Source organism: Ranitomeya imitator, chromosome 4, assembly GCF_032444005.1.
Source record: "Ranitomeya imitator isolate aRanImi1 chromosome 4, aRanImi1.pri, whole genome shotgun sequence".
Classification (NCBI taxonomy): domain Eukaryota; kingdom Metazoa; phylum Chordata; class Amphibia; order Anura; family Dendrobatidae; genus Ranitomeya; species Ranitomeya imitator.
This window is the reverse complement of record NC_091285.1, coordinates 91,123,098-91,133,945: the sequence shown is the minus strand read 5'-3', so window position 1 is coordinate 91,133,945 and position 10,848 is coordinate 91,123,098. Positions and strand designations below refer to the sequence as shown.

The following is a 10,848-nucleotide window of genomic DNA, read 5'->3' as shown; positions in this document are numbered from 1 at the left end:
TCCTAAACAGAAATCCACACACTCATGCAAATACAAAATAATAACAATTAGATCAAAAGGTTCAGAAGACCTCATAATACTGGCAGCAGTGGGATTTGAACCCACACCTCCGAAAACACTGAAGCCTTAACCCATCACCTTAGACCGCTCAGCCATGCTACCTTTACATGCTACATTCAAAAAGCTTCCTTAGAGTAAGTGAAGAACATAGCATAATGTTCTAGAATAGTCTGTTTAATCGCCGCATACTCACAGTTCCCCCGAGGGTCCATAGCTCTATAGGCTTCAGCAGCTCCACCCTCTAAGAGCCCCACAAGATGTCGAACTCGCTCCCTTTCCGGGACTTCCATTAATCAACACTGATGCTCAAAGTCCTGGAAGAAGCTCTCAATGTCGCCTGCAGCCTCATTAAAGGGCTTAAAGTCTTTGTGGGACACTCTGGGGAGTTCCCTCATGGTGGGTGCTGAGGTTACAGTCTGTCTGGAGCTTTTAGCTGCTTCCAAAGCGATCTGCTCCAGCAATGCCATCTCCTGAGCTCTGTGAATGGCCTCCCTCTTATCGTCTATGGTGGCCTCTTCTCCCAGAAATGCCAACTCCTCCTCGTACCACACAACCCACAGACTTTTTTGGGTATTTACCTCCGGCTGCAGTCTTTCCTCCATTTGCTGTGAGGATCCTTCCTCAGTGTCATCTTGCAGGCGAACTCCTTCCAAAGCCTCAATTAGCTGCTCCTTGGAGAGTCCTTTAAAACGGACTCCTACTTCATGGGCCTTTGTTTGTAGGTTCATCGCAGTCCAGTTCTTGTACTCTGAGGTGCTGGTTCCCAATGTTGATGGGCCTTTGTCCTCCATTCCTTCTGCTCTGATCCCACTGCTGCCAACCAGTTTGTGACGGGGTGTACAGCAGAGCAGGAAGGGACAACAGGCCGAGGGATGATCCAATGAGATTTAATAAAGCAGGGAGCATACAACATCAAATATCCATAATGTCCTTCAAGTCCACCAGAAGTCCACAATAAGCCCAAGTAAATAAACAGATCTGGAGGTGCTTTCCAGTAATCCCGCACCCGATAAACGAAACAATAGTCCTTCCACGAGTCCAACAGAACAGATTCGGGGGCACCTCCCGATAATCCTTGTGCCAGCTAACAAAGCAATAGTCCACATGAGTCCAAGGTATCCCAAAACAATCTCACGAACGACGAGATATGTCCTCAGCTCAAGTCTCATCCCGTTTGCTTCCGCAGTCACAGATGCGTACAAAAACATTTCAAGACCGCATAATACAGATTTCAAAGTACAAAAACATTTCAAGACCGCATAATACTGGCAGCAGTGGGATTAAAGCATATGCTAATTTTGTATGTTAGCATAATTATAAGAATAAGATAACAAGGTTTAACATAGCATAATGTTCTAGAATAGTCTGTTTAATCGCCGCATACTCACAGTTCCCCTGAGGGTCCATAGCTGTATAGGCTTCAGCAGCTCCACCCTTTAATAAAGCAGGGAGCATACAACATCAAATATCCATAATGTCCTTCAAGTCCACCAGAAGTCCACAATAAGCCCAAGTAAATACACAGATCTGGAGGTGCTTTCCAGTAATCCCGCACCCGATAAACGAAACAATAGTCCTTCCACGAGTCCAACAGAACAGATTCGGGGGCACCTCCCGATAATCCTTGTGCCAGCTAACAAAGCAATAGTCCACATGAGTCCAAGGGATCCCAAAACAATCTCACGAACGACGAGATATGTCCTCAGCTCAAGTCTCATCCCGTTCGCTTTCGCAGTCACAGATGGACGTGGGGTCTTGCCTCAGCTAAGAATCCCCACTCCTTCCCCTTTAAGGATCAACTCACATCTGATCTCAAAAATAAGAATGGATTGTCTGAGCTCCTGGAATCCGCCCTTGAAGGGGGGTAGGGGTCACACCTTCTATTCAATGGTTGGGTCCACCTGAAGATTCTAGACTGGTCGGCTCCTCTAAGTCTATCTAGTATGTACATATGACTAGCCACCTGCTGTGAGAAAGTCATACTCAGCATGATTAAGTAGGCTTCCTTAGAGTAAGTGAAGTACATTTGACAACATTTAAAATTAGTGCATGTTGGAAAAAGGGCATGTCTCTAAACATTAGGAAAAACCAATGATTCTATGAACGGTCTTTATCTTAACCGAAACACGAAAAATCATACAAATACAAAAGAAGATTAGATCACATGCTAATTTGCATGTTAGCAAAATCATAAGAATAAGTACAAAAACATTTCAAGACCTCATAATACTGGCAGCAGTGGGATTAAAGCATATGCTAATTTTGTATGTTAGCATAGTTATAAGAATAAGATAAAAAGGTTTTAAGGAACTCTTACTACTGGCAGCAGTGGGATTTGAACCTACAGGTCTGTTGTAAAATGGTTAAGTCTCTAAACAATAGGAAAAACCAATGATTCTATCAACTGTCTTTTCCTAAACAGAAATCCACACACTCATGCAAATACAAAATCATAAGAATTAGATCAAAAGGTTCTGAAGACCTACTGGCAGCAGTAGGATTTGAACCCACGCCTCTGAAGAGACTGGAGCCTTAATCCAGCCCCTTAGACCGCTCGGCCATGCTACCTTTAGCAGCATGATTTCTAAGATTCCTTATCTTAACTGAAAACCACAAAATTATACAAATACAAAAGATTAAATCACATGTTAATTTGCATGTTAGCAAAATCATAAGAATAAGTACAAAAACATTTCAAGACCGCATAATACTGGCAGCAGTGGGATTAAAGCATATGCTAATTTTGTATATTAGCGTATGTATAAGAATAAGATAAAAAGGTTTTAAGGAACTCTTACTACTGGTAGCAGTGGGATTTAAACCTACAGGTCTGTTGTAAAATGGTTAAGTCTCTAAACACTAGGAAACAAATGATTCTATCAACTGTCTTTTCCTAAACAGAAATCCACACACTCATGCAAATACAAAATCATAAGAATTAGATCAAAAGGTTCTGAAGACCTAGCAATGGGGTTTGAACCCACGCCTCTGAAGAGACTGGAGCCTTAATCCAGCGCCTTAGACCGCTCAGCCATGCTACCCTAATATACTACATGAAAAAAGCTTCCTTAGAGTAAGTTTAGTGAATTTTCCTACAGTTTAACTTCTTCAAGGTGAAAAATGGATAGGTCTCTAAGCAAAAAGGAAAAAGCAATGATTCTATCTACTGTCTTTTGCAAAACAGCAAAGCATGGACTCATACAAATACAAAATAATAAAACACATGCTAATTTTTCTATTAGCAAAATCATAAATATAAGCTAAAAAGTTTCAAAGTAGAAATACACTGGCATTTGAACCCACGCCTCTGAAGAGACTGGAGCCTTAATCCAGCGCCTTAGACCGCTCAGCCATGCTACCCTAATATACTACATGAAAAAAGCTTCCTTAGAGTAAGTTTAGTGAATTTTCCTACAGTTTAACTTCTTCAAGGTGGAAAATGGATAGGTCTCTAAGCAAAAAGGAAACAGCAATGATTCTATCTACTGTCTTTTGCATGCACTCATACAAATACAAAATAATAAAACACATGCTAATTTTTCTATTAGCAAAATCATAAATATAAGCTAAAAAGTTTCAAAGTAAAAATACACTGGCAGCAGTGGGATTTGAACCCACGCCTCCAAAGAGACTGGAGCCTAAATCCAGCGCCTTAGACCACTCGGCCATGCTACCTTTAACAGCATGATTTTTACGATTCCTTATCTTAACTGAAAACCGCAAAATTATACAAATACAAAAGATTAAATCACATGTTAATTTGCATGTTAGCAAAATCATAAGAATAAGTACAAAAACATTTCAAGACCGCATAATACTGGCAGCAGTGGGATTAACCCCTCTGTAACCTTAGACGTACTATCCCGTCGAGGTGCCCTGGGCTTATCTGACCCTGGACGGGATAGTACGTCATAGCCGATCGGCCGCGCTCACGGGGGGAGCGCGGCCGATCGCGGCCGGGTGTCAGCTGCTTATCGCAGCTGACATCCGGCACTATGTGCCAGGAGCGGTCACGGACCGCCCCCGGCACATTAACCCCTGGCACACCGCGATCAAAGATGATCGCGATGTGCCGGCGGTGCAGGGAAGCACCGCGCAGGGAGGGGGCTCCCTGCGGGCTTCCCTGAGCCCCCCGCAGCAACGCGATGTGATCGCGTTGCTGCGAGGGTCTCCTCACCTCCCTCCCTGCTCGAGCCCCGGATCCAAGATGGCCGCGGATCCGGGTCCTGCAGGGAGGGAGGTGGCTTCACAGAACCTGCTCAGAGCAGGCACTGTGAAGGCTGCAGCGCTGCATGTCAGATCAGTGATCTGACAGAGTGCTGTGCAAACTGTCAGATCACTGATCTGTGATGTCCCCCCCTGGGACAAAGTAAAAAAGTAAAAAAAAAATTTTCCAAATGTGTAAAAAAAATAAAAAAAAATATTCCAAAATAATGAAAAAAAAAAAAAATATTATTCCCATAAATACATTTCTTCATCTAAATAAAAAAAAAAAACCAATAAAAGTACACATATTTAGTATCGCCGCGTCCGTAACGACCCGACCTATAAAACTGTCCCACTAGTTAACCCCTTCAGTAAACACCGTAAGAAAAAAAAAAAAAAACGAGGCAAAAAACAACGCTTTATTATCATACCGCCGAACAAAAAGTGGAATAAGACGCGATCAAAAGGACAGATATAAATAACCATGGTACCGCTGAAAGCGTCATATTGTCCCGCAAAAAAAGAGCCGCCATACAGCATCATCAGCAAAAAAATAAAAAAGTTATAGTCCTGAGAATAAAGCGATGCAAAAATAATTATTTTTTCTGTAAAATAGTTTTTATCGTATAAAAGCACCAAACCATAAAAAAATGATATAAATGAGGTATCGCTGTAATCGTACTGACCCGAAGAATAAAACTGATTTATCAATTTTACCAAACGCGGAACGGTATAAATGCCTCCCCCAATAGAAATTCATGAATAGCTGGCTTTTGGTCATTCTTCCTCACAAAAATCGGAATAAAAAGCGATAAAAAAAGTCACGTGCCCAAAAATGTTTTCAATAAAAACGTCAACTCGTCCCGCAAAAAACAAGACCTCACATGACTCTGTGGACCAAAATATGGAAAAATTATAGCTCTCAAAATGTGGTATTGCAAAAAATATTTTTTGCAATAAAAAGGGTCTTTCAGTGTGTGACGGCTGCCAATCATAAAAATCCGCTAAAAAACTCGCTATAAAAGTAAATCAAACCCCCCTTCATCACCCCCTTAGTTAGAGAAAAATTAAAAAAATGTATTTATTTCCATTTTCCCATTAGGGCTAGGGTTAGGGCTAGGATTAGGGTTAGGGTTAGGGCTAGGGTTAGGGCTAGGGTTAGGGCTAGGGTTAGGGTTAGGGCTAGGGTTAGGGCTAGGGCTAGGGTTAGGGCTAGGGTTAGGGCTAGGGTTAGGGCTAGGGTTAGGGCTAGGGTTAGGGCTAGGGTTAGGGCTAGGGTTAGGGTTAGGGCTAGGGTTAGGGCTAGGGCTAGGGTTAGGGTTAGGGTTAGGGCTAGGGTTAGGGTTAGGGCTAGGGTTAGGGCTAGGGTTAGGGCTAGGGTTAGGGCTAGGGTTAGGGTTAGGGTTGGGGCTACAGTTAGGGTTGGGGCTAAAGTTAGGGTTAGGGTTTAGATTACATTTACAGTTGGGAATAGGGTTGGGATTAGGGTTAGGGGTGTGTCAGGGTTAGAGGTGTGGTTAGGGTTACCGTTGGAATTAGGGTTAGGGGTGTGTTTAGATTAGGGTTTCAGTTATAATTGGGGGGTTTCCACTGTTTCGGCACATCAGGGGCTCTCCAAACACGACATGGCGTCCGATCTCAATTCCAGCCAATTCTGCGTTGAAAAAGTAAAACAGTGCTCCTTCCCTTCCGAGCTCTCCTGTGTGCCCAAACAGGGGTTTACCCCAACATATGGGGTATCAGTGTACTCAGGACAAATTGGACAACAACTTTTGTGGACCAATTTCTCCTGTTACCCTTGGGAAAATACAAAACTGGGGGCTAAAAAATAATTTTTGTGGGAAAACAAAAAGATTTTTTATTTTTACGGCTCTGCGTTATAAACTGTAGTGAAACACTTGGGGGTTCAAAGTTCTCACAACACATCTAGATAAGTTCATTGAGGGGTCTAGTTTCCAATATGGGGTCACTTGTGGGGGGTTTCTACTGTTTAGGTACATTAGGGGCTCTGCAAACGCAATGTGACGCCTGCAGACCAATCCATCTAAGTCTGCATTCCAAATGATGCTCCTTCCCTTCCGAGCCCTCCCATGCGCCCAAACGGTGGTTCCCCCCCACATATCGGGTATCAGCGTACTCAGGACAAATTGGACAACAACATTTAGGGTCCAATTTCTCCTGCTAACCTTGGAAAAATACAAAACTGGGGGCTAAAATATAATTTTTGTGGAAAAAAAAATATTTTTTATTTGCATGGCTCTGCGTTATAAAGTGTAGTGAAATACTTGGGGGTTCAAAGCTCTCACAACACATCAAGATGAGTTCCTTAGGGGGTCTACTTTCCAAAATGGTGTCACTTGTGGGGGGTTTCTACTGTTTAGGTACATTAGGGGCTCTGCAAACGCAATGTGACGCCTGCAGACCATTCCATCTAAGTCTGCATTCCAAATGGCGCTCCTTCCCTTCCGAACCCTCCCATGCGCCCAAACGGTGGTTCCCCCCCACATATGGGGTATCAGCGTACTCAGGACAAATTGGACAACAACTTTTGAGGTCCAATTTCTTCTCTTACCCTTGGAAAAATAAAAAATTGGGGGCAAAAATATAATTTTTGTGAAAAAATATGATTTTTTATTTTTACGGTTCTGCATTATAAACTTCTGTGAAGCACTTGGTGGGTCAAAGTGCTCACCACACCTCTAGATAAGTTCCTTAGGGGGTCTACTTTTCAAAATGGTGTCACTTGTGGGGGGTTTCAATGTTTAGGCACATCAGTGGCTCTCCAAACGCAACATGGCGTCCCATCTCAATTTCTGTCAATTTTGCATTGAAAAGTCAAACTGCGCTCCTTCCCTTCCGAGCTCTCCCATGCGCCCAAACAGTGGTTTACTGCCACATATGGGGTATCAGCGTACTCGGGACAAATTGGACAACAACTTTTGAGGTCCAATTTCTTCTCTTACCCTTGGAAAAATAAAAAATTGGGGGCAAAAATATAATTTTTGTGAAAAAATATGATTTTTTATTTTTACGGTTCTGCATTATAAACTTCTGTGAAGCACTTGGTGGGTCAAAGTGCTCACCACACCTCTAGATAAGTTCCTTAGGGGGTCTACTTTCCAAAATGGTGTCACTTGTGGGGGGTTTCAATGTTTAGGCACATCAGTGGCTCTCCAAACGCAACATGGCGTCCCATCTCAATTTCTGTCAATTTTGCATTGAAAAGTCAAACTGCGCTCCTTCCCTTCCGAGCTCTCCCATGCGCCCAAACAGTGGTTTACTGCCACATATGGGGTATCAGCGTACTCGGGACAAATTGGACAACAACTTTTGAGGTCCAATTTCTTCTCTTACCCTTGGAAAAATAAAAAATTGGGGGCAAAAATATAATTTTTGTGAAAAAATATGATTTTTTATTTTTACGGTTCTGCATTATAAACTTCTGTGAAGCACTTGGTGGGTCAAAGTGCTCACCACACCTCTAGATAAGTTCCTTAGGGGGTCTACTTTCCAAAATGGTGTCACTTGTGGGGGGTTTCAATGTTTAGGCACATCAGTGGCTCTCCAAACGCAACATGGCGTCCCATCTCAATTTCTGTCAATTTTGCATTGAAAAGTCAAACTGCGCTCCTTCCCTTCCGAGCTCTCCCATGCGCCCAAACAGTGGTTTACTGCCACATATGGGGTATCAGCGTACTCAGGACAAATTGGACAACAACTTTTGAGGTCCAATTTCTTCTCTTACCCTTGGAAAAATAAAAAATTGGGGGCAAAAATATAATTTTTGTGAAAAAATATGATTTTTTATTTTTACGGTTCTGCATTATAAACTTCTGTGAAGCACTTGGTGGGTCAAAGTGCTCACCACACATCCAGATAAGTTCCTTAGGGGGTCTACTTTCCAAAATGGTGTCACTTGTGGGGGGTTTCAATGTTTAGGCACATCAGTGGCTCTCCAAACGCAACATGGCGTCCCATCTCAATTCCTGTCAATTTTGCATTGAAAAGTCAAATAGCACTCCTTCCCTTCCGAGCTCTCCCATGCGCCCAAACAGTGGTTTACTGCCACATATGGGGTATCAGCGTACTCAGGACAAATTGGACAACAACTTTTTGGGTCCAATTTCTCCTGTTACCCTTGGTAAAATAAAACAAATTGGAGCTGAAGTAAATTTTTTGTGTAAAAAAGTTAAATGTTCATTTTTATTTAAACATTCCAAAAATTCCTATTAAACACCTGAAGGGTTAATAAACTTCTTGAATGTGGTTTTGAGCACCTTGAGGGGTGCAGTTTTTAGAATGGTGTCACACTTGGGCATTTTCTATCATATAGACCCCTCAAAATGACTTCAAATGAGACGTGGTCCCTAAAAAAAAATGGTGTTGTAAAAATGAGAAATTGCTGGTCAACTTTTAACCCTTATAACTCCCTAACAAAAAAAAAAATTGGTTCCAAAATTATGCTGATGTAAAGGAGACATGTGGGAAATGTTACTTATTAAGTATTTTGTGTGACATATCTCTGTGATTTAATTGCATAAAAATTCAAAGTTTGAAAATTGCGAAATTTTCAAAATTTTCGCCAAATTTCCGTTTTTTTCACAAATAAACGCAGGTACTATCAAAGAAATTTTACCACTATCATGAAGTACAATATGTCACGAGAAAACAATGTCAGAATCACCAGGATCCGTTGAAGCGTTTCGGAGTTATAACCTCATAAAGGGACAGTGGTCAGAATTGTAAAAATTGGCCTGGTCATTAACGTGCAAACCACCCTTGGGGGTAAAGGGGTTAAAGCATATGCTAATTTTGTATGTTAGCATAATTATAAGAATAAGATAACAAGGTTTAACATAGCATAATGTTCTAGAATAGTCTGTTTAATCGCCGCATACTCACAGTTCCCCCGAGGGTCCATAGCTCTAAAGGCTTCAGCAGCTCCACCCTCTAAGAACCCCACAAGATGTCGAACTCGCTCCCTTTCCGGGACTTCCATTAATCAACACTGATGCTCAAAGTCTTGGAAGAAGCCCTCAATGTCGCCTGCAGCCTCATTAAAGGGCTTAAAGTCTTTGTGGGACACTCTGGGGAGTTCCCTCATGGTGGGTGCTGAGGTTACAGTCTGTCTGGAGCTTCTAGCTGCTTCCAAAGCGATCTGCTCCAGCAATGCCATCTCCTGAGCTCTGTGAATGGCCTCCCTCTTATCGTCTATGGTGGCCTCTTCTCCCAGAAATGCCAACTCCTCCTCGTACCACACAACCCACTGACTTTTTTGGGTATTTACCTCCGGCTGCAGTCTTTCCTCCATTTGCTGTGAGGATCCTTCCTCAGTGTCATCTTGCAGGCGAACTCCTTCCAAAGCCTCAATTAGCTGCTCCTTGGAGAGTCCTTTAAAACGGACTCCTACTTCATGGGCCTTTGTTTGTAGGTTCATCGCAGTCCAGCTCTTGTACTCTGCGGTGCTGGTTCCCAATGTTGATGGGCCTTTGTCCTCCATTCCTTCTGCTCTGATCCCACTGCTGCCAACCAGTTTGTGACGGGGTGTACAGCAGAGCAGGAAGGGACAACAGGCCGAGGGATGATCCAATGAGATTTATTAAAGCAGGGAGCATACAACATCAAATATCCATAATGTCCTTCAAGTCCACCAGAAGTCCACAATAAGCCCAAGTAAATAAACAGATCTGGAGGTGCTTTCCAGTAATCCCGCACCCGATAAACGAAACAATAGTCCTTCCACGAGTCCAACAGAACAGATTCGGGGGCACCTCCAGATAATCCTTGTGCCAGCTAACAAAGCAATAGTCCACATGAGTCCAAGGGATCCCAAAACAATCTCACGAACGACGAGATATGTCCTCAGCTCAAGTCTCATCCCGTTCGCTTCCGCAGTCACAGATGGACGTGGGGTCTTGCCTCAGCTAAGAATCCCCACTCCTTCCCCTTTAAGGATCAACTCACATCTGATCTCAAAAATAAGAATGGATTATCTGAGCTCCTGGGATCCGCCCATGAAGGGGGGTAGGGGTCACACCTTCTATTCAATGGTTGGGTCCACCTGAAGATTCTAGACTGGTCGGCTCCTCTTAGTCTATCTAGTATGTACATATGACTAGCCACCTGCTGTGAGAAAGAATGGCTATTCTTCACTAGTGGTGTTGACAAACCTTAATTACATTATAGCTTAGGGCTGCAAGTATTGGGGGAAGGAGACATATTGTTACAGGTGAACTCCCAGCACAAGAAAATACATAAATTACAGCTAATAGAAACCAGAGAACAGTTACATACATCAAATGGCATATTATTCAAATACAGGACAGGGCAAAAGTACATATCATGACAGACATGTCTCTAAATATTAGGAAAAAAAGAATAATTCTATCAACTGTTTTTATCTTAACCAGAAAGAAAACACTTAAGCAAATACAAAAGAAGATTAAAACACATGTAAGTTTGTATGTTAGTAAAATCATAAGAGTAAGTTCAAAACAATTTTCAAGCACATATCATACTGGCAGCAGTGGGATGAAAGCACATGCAAATTTTGTCTGTTTTCATAATTATAAGAATAAGATC

General features: G+C 42.4%; 1 non-coding gene across 1 annotated transcript; it reads right to left on the bottom strand.

Moving 5' to 3' along the window:
• Nucleotides 1-3,653: 3,653 nt before the first annotated feature.
• TRNAL-UAG (transfer RNA leucine (anticodon UAG)) lies at nucleotides 3,654-3,735 on the bottom strand. The gene has a single exon. It is a non-coding gene; the product is annotated as a tRNA-Leu (tRNA).
• Nucleotides 3,736-10,848: the final 7,113 nt, after the last annotated feature.